This window comes from Oncorhynchus masou, unplaced genomic scaffold, assembly GCF_036934945.1.
Source record: "Oncorhynchus masou masou isolate Uvic2021 unplaced genomic scaffold, UVic_Omas_1.1 unplaced_scaffold_7252, whole genome shotgun sequence".
Taxonomy (NCBI): Eukaryota; Metazoa; Chordata; class Actinopteri; order Salmoniformes; family Salmonidae; genus Oncorhynchus; species Oncorhynchus masou.
In genome coordinates, this window is record NW_027013703.1 from 8,882 (window position 1) to 15,418 (window position 6,537).

Here is a 6,537-nt window from a genome sequence, read left to right on the forward strand (position 1 = left end):
CGTTCAAGCCGACAAAACATGTTCTACTCCGCCTGTTTTAGTGCTGTGATCTGCTTACGGTTTATTAATGTCGAAGGTGATTTGTTAGCTAGCGAGTTGCTAATGTGCGTTGGTAACTAACTAACTATAGCCAGTGTTTTTGCTCAACACCCTGTTTCTTTGTCCCCACCACATTATATGACACCAGGATGATAGAATCAGGTTGTCACAGCACATTGGAAAACGCAGAGGAGAGAGAAATTAACGTCGACGACCTGAGGAAAGACCTTTTATCAGAGTTTCACTCACAGGAGTCGTGCCCTAGGAGAGAGCGAGCACTTGCAGGTGTACCTCCCGCATTCCGACCGTTCGCATCAATTGAAAGAGAGAAAATGGCGAATCGCAGGTAATTTGAACACACTGTTCCTGTGTATTTGAAATAGTTTTTTCACAAGAAGCACACACATCAGGTAACAAGAGCCTTTGATAATAACTGTTGACCAAAAGTTTTTTTTAAATTGACCATTGACTTGTTGACCTTTGCTGTACAAATTCAAGGACTGCGTTTCCATTGAGCCCCCAGACAAGGTGCTCCTCAAGGCTCCAAGGACTTCCCTCTCAGCAAGGCTTAGTGACAAATCAGTCCCTCAGACAGCTCAACGGTTCCAGTTCTCACAGGTCATTCAGCAGGGCCTGTCAGTGCCATCCAGGGACTATATATATATATATATATATATTTATTTATTTATTATTGCCTGCCAACTAAACCTGACACATTTACAGTAATGTTGATTTTAATGTGTACTGTCCCTGTATAAAACACATTTTAACAAAGTAGAACAAAAACACACAAGAAAATAAATAAATAACCACAATCCTTATAAGGAACAGAAGATGGATCTATCAAACAACACTGTTAATTTATTTTGGTCCTCAGGTGTTGGGGCCAGAAACCTCTCAGAGGGAGATGTTTGATGGCACAGTGAGAAGTCTGGTCAAGGATGTTTTGGAAGGTGGAAATTCTCTGGTTTTCACATATGGAGTCACAAATGCCGGAAAGACATTCACATTTCTGGGTTAGATTTTTCTTTTCTTGCCTTGCAGCTGTTTGTCCTAACATCCTACTTGTACACAAGGACTGGCCTGAGTTCGCTGTTGCACAGATTCACTGTTTGAATGACACTGAAACTCAATCCTTTTTAAAGTCAAATCATATGTTGACCCTTCAACCCCTGCTCTTTATGGCCAACTCCCAAAAATACACACTAAGACGACATGATTCACACATTAACAAATCTTCAACACCTGTTGTTGTTTTTTAGGTCCAGAGACCAACGCAGGGATCCTCCCCAGGTCTTTGAATGTCATCTTCAACAGCATTGAGGGCCATGTTTACAACCAGATGACCATCAAGCCACAGCGATGCAGAGAGTTCATCAGGCTCACTAAAGACCAGCAGAGTGAAGAGGCCACTAACAAGAGAAATCTCTTCAGGCTCCTCAAGGAGGTACAGGGTTGATTTATTAACCCAAATTCATAAAAAAAAAAAATCTATAAAAAAATTAAGCCATTGCATTACTTAAGTTTTTCTTTGGGTTTAATCATTTATATTATATCATTGCTCTTCCCCCAAAGAGTGATAACCCGACAAGCTCCACCAGCCAGACAAGCTCCACCAGCCAGACAAGCAAGACAACCCTGCAAGGCAAGGAGATTCATCATTTATGTGGTGTTACATCACCATGCATGTTCATGTTTTGCATTTATACATGATTGTCACGTTGCGCGCTCTCTCTCTCTCTGGTAGTTTGGTGCATCGTTTGTCATCACAATAGACCTCTATCCCAACAAGAGGGTTTGTAAACAGGCTAACCGCGCCACTTGTTTCTCTGACAGGGTCCGCACTAAGTGACATTGAGAGGACTGTGACTGAAGACGCTTTCAGTCTGGTTGTTGACGCACACATCAAGTTCTCAGTTTGGGTGTCCTTCTGTGAAATCTACAACGAGAATATTCACGACTTGCTGGATCCCGTACCGATCGGGGCCCTGAAGAGATCCACGCTGCGGCTATCACAGGATGTCAAAGGCAACTCCTTTGTAAAAGGTAACAGATGCATTGGAGTTGTAAAACACATATATATAAATATATTGCTGTATAACACGTTCTTTATATATCTGTCCTGGGAATCGGACCCACAATCCTGTTGGAGAAGCACCATGCTCTACCAACTGAGCTGCAAAGGACCAAATCTTCCTGCGTGTAATTTCAGATCTGAAGTGGATACAAGTGAACAATGCGGAGGAAGCCTACAAGGTGATGAAGCTAGGGAAGAAGAACCAGAGCTTTGCCAGCACGAAGCTCAACCTCCTCTCGAGCAGGAGGTATGATCATTTAAAGCACGTCCATTTCCTTTTTCAATTAGTAATTTGAGTGTTTCTTTGAGCTGTTAGTCACTTGCGTGAGCCAAGAAGAACCAGAGCTTTGCCAGCACAAAGCTCAACCTCCTCTCGAGCAGGAGGTATGATCATTTAAAGCACGTCCATTTCCTTTTATCAATTAGTAATTTGAGTGTTTCTTTGAGCCGTTAGTCACTTGCGTGAGCCAAGTTCACACAGTAGAGTAGATTGACCGCTGAGCTCTTGTAAAAAAAAAAAAAAAATCTGTTCCGTTCCTATGCTCAGCCACAGCATATTTTCTGTTCGTATCCTGCGGATTGAAGATGCTCGGATTCCTCGCGTTAACTCTGTCAGCGAGTAAGTGAAATGCACATTTCATTCATTTTATTTTTATTTTTAATTTTTTTTGCACACAGTAAATATCTTTTTATATGAGTCCCGTGCAGTACTTGTGGGTGTCTAAAGGCAAGGCTGTTTTTGTCTTTCTGTTCAGGCTGTCCCTGTGTGACCTGGCTGGGTCAGAGCGGTGTGCTAAAACGCAGAATAAAGGGGAGCGTTTGAAAGAGGCCGGCAACATCAACACTTCGCTGATGACTCTGGGCAAGTGCATCAACGCCTTACGTCAAAGCCAGCAATCCAAGTGAGCCTTGTCTGCATTTTGACATGTGTAAAAGAGTCTACAAAACATTAGGAACGCCTTCCTAATATGGGGGGGGTATACGTAATCTTTTAGCTGAATCTTCAACTCATTTCTCAGTGCTCTGAGAAGTGTGTTTTTGTTGTACATCGTCCCTGTCCAAACGTAATAAATACAATTTATTTTCTGACCGGCCCCTTGTTGCTAGGCTACCACAGCACATCCCTTTCAGGGAGAGCAAGCTCACCCACTACCTGCAGGGCTTCTTCTGTGGGCGGGGCAAAGCCTGCATGGTCGTCAACGTCAACCAGTGTGCTTCCATGTACGACGAGACGCTCAGCGTGCTCAAGATTCTCCGCCGTGGCTCAGAAGGTGGTGGTGCTGACCACCAAGACCGTCCCCATCTCGCCGCCAAGACGTCGGCCCGGGAACTGTCCATGATCGTCGACCACGCAGACAGGAAGAACCTGTTGGGTCGGCGGAGAAGGAGCTCCCTGGTTGGCTGGGAGACCAGTCTGGAGGATGTGCAGGAGGACGTTGGCGACATGGAAGAGGACAGCGTGATTGAGGAGACCATGCAAGGAGTGGACGATGACAAGTTTCTCATCGATAAAGATGCTTATGAGGTAAGGCTCTCCCCCCTAGCTACGAGAGCTGGGTGTTGCCAGGGATCTCATTACACCAGGCCTCTCGACACCATATTGAGGGATCTCATTACACCAGGCCTCATTACACCATATTGAGGGGCCTCATTACACCAGGCCTCTCGACACCATATTGAGGGATCTCATTACACCAGACCTCATTACACCATATTGAGGGGCCTCATTACGCCATACCTCATAACACCATACTGAGAGACCTCACCGTAACATATTATCACCATACTGAGGTGCCATTACAATATGTATTGCGATTTGGTACTGTTGTTTACTTGCGTTCTGAACATATTGCTCACCACACGTCTGCTGCACAGGGACAAGAGTCACAATAACTAGTTTTGATCCGTTGTGGAAATAAGTGCTGAAAACAAATTGGCTCCCTATTTTTAAAAGGTGGAGAACAAGCTATGAAGGAAAAAATAGTTTTTGTGCAGGGACAGCCAACTAGCGCAAAAATGTTTTAAATATTTTATTTCACCGTTATTTAACCAGGTAGGCTAGTTGAGAACAAGTTCTCATTTGCAACTGCGACCTGGCCAAGATAAAGCATAGCAGTGTGAACAGACAACACAGAGTTACACATGGAGTAAACAATTAACAAGTCAATAACACAGTAGAAGAAAAAGGGAGTCTATATACATTGTGTGCAAAAGGCATGAGGAGGTAGGCGAATATTTACAATTTTGCAGATTAACACTGGAGTGATAAATGATCAGATGGTCATGTACAGGTAGAGATATTGGTGTGCAAAAGAGCAGAAAAGAATAAATGGAAAACAGTATGGGGATGAGGTGGTGAAATGGGTGGCCATTTACCAGTAGACATGTAATAAATGAGATTGTCAAAAAGACCCCAATATATTGTCAAAAATAATATCCGCTATGTAACCAGATTGATTTGTTCCCCATCACTACTAACCTCTGTTCTCAGAAGTCGCCTACATTACCAGGCCCTGATTTGGTTGTTCTGAAATTCGAGGAAGATTCAGGCCTTCTATTAGTCTAAAGAGACCAGAGTTTTGGTTTGATCAGGTCACATTGTCAAAACTCTGGTCCCTTTTTTATGAATGTAAAGTTCATTAAAAGTCTTGTGTAATTTGGTCAGATGCTTTATTTAAAAAAAAAATATGTGTGTGTGTGTGTGTGTGAAGTGTATTTTAATGCCTTGCTAACCCTTTCAGAGCCAACTCTCCAGATGAAGGAGCTCCGGGAGAGGAGAGGTCTGAAAACCTGGCTCTGGAATCCCGGATCCGTGACGAGATCACAAAGGAGTTCTCGGAGCTCTTCTCTGAAATGCAGACCGACTACAAGTGAGCTCTTCGCTGCCTGTTTTGTTTTAAGTAATACTTTTTGTAGGGCTGCTTTTTTAAAATAGTAATAGATTGGATTTATATATTGCTTTTCTATCAAAGGAGGTACTCAAAGCTTTACATTAGTAAGGGGGATTTAAAGGTAAATGTTTTTAAATGCATAAAACTGAACAAGCTGTAGCTATAATAACTTGATTTCTTTGTCTTTTTGAAGGGAACGTCTGGCCAAGAGAAGGAGATTGTCGAGGAGAGAGCGGAGAGGCGTCTAGAGATCCTGAAGAATCTAGTGAACAAGAACACCAGTCAAGAGGAGCTGGAAAGAACCGATGAAGAACTGGACAGAGCAGAACGAGCCACGGTAATACGGCCAAACTAGACACGTTGGCCGTCAAACAGTGTCAACCTCCATCATATATAGCCTTGTCACTGACTTTGCTAATAACTACTCTATTGAGGAATCACGTACTGACTATGACATGTGCTCTCACCTAGCTATCGTAAGATGAACGTACTGTAAGTCCCTCTGGATAAGAGCTTCTGCTGAATTACTAAACATGTGTATTGTCTCGTGTAGAAGGACAGCTCGTCGTTGGGAGGCATGTTTGACTCCATGTGCAGCGACCTGGCAGTCATAAAGATGGCGGCCGAGACGGCCAAGAAATGTCTGGTGGTCGCCCACCCAAGTAGCGACACCGTCTCCAACCTCTCAGAGCAGCTGCCTGTCAAAACCAATGGTAACCAACTGGCCGGTTGTTTCATTTTAGCACGACACAATGGAGTCCACTAAACAAAGACTTGATGATGATGATTTTTGAATGGGGTGTGTAATGTTAAAAACCAAGATGTTACACCCTTTTGGGTCCTCGGGACCATTATTATTAAACACTGGTGCACTCTATCACATTCACCTTTCAGTAGAACTCAGCAATTACCTGTTAATCAGCAGTTTTCACTAGCCATCAATGACAGAGGCAGACCGGTTAACCTGATTTAAAAAACAATTTCAGTGTCTGTGATGGAACATGCTAGGTTTCCTTCTAGTTGATTAGTCCGTTGTCTTCCGTTGATTTTCAGAACTGGAAAATTATTGCAGACGAGCACCGCAATCAAACGAACAGCTTGACGAGGTACTGTCAAATGCATTTTTTATTTTGGATGGGGTATTTCACAGCAATGTGACTTATTTTGGTTCTTCCTAGTCAATCGTGGACAGACTACGTATACCACATGATGCTGCAGTTCAGGTCTGTGTTAACTGAGAGTCGTACCGACAAACCTTCTTCTTTTTGTGTGTTTTCTCTTGTAGACTCTGGAGTCTCAGGAGCTGAAGTTCTTCGACCTCGTGGAGTTGTGTCATGAGAAGGACGAGATGATCTCCTCGCTTCAGAACACCGTGGACCAGCAGGTCAAAGACACTATTCGAGGATGTAAGTTCATTTTAAATGACAAGCTATCAGCCTGTTTCATAGTCCAGTGATTCTCAAGTCTTTTTTGGGGGGGGGACCCCTTTTGTGATCGAAAATTCATCAGGGACCACCCTCATCACATCAA

General features: G+C 43.4%; 1 pseudogene; it reads left to right on the forward strand.

The window, feature by feature from the left end:
* The first annotated feature begins 347 nt into the window (after nt 1-347).
* Nucleotides 348-6,413, forward strand: LOC135537208 (kinesin-like protein KIF20B; annotated as a pseudogene).
* Nucleotides 6,414-6,537: the final 124 nt, after the last annotated feature.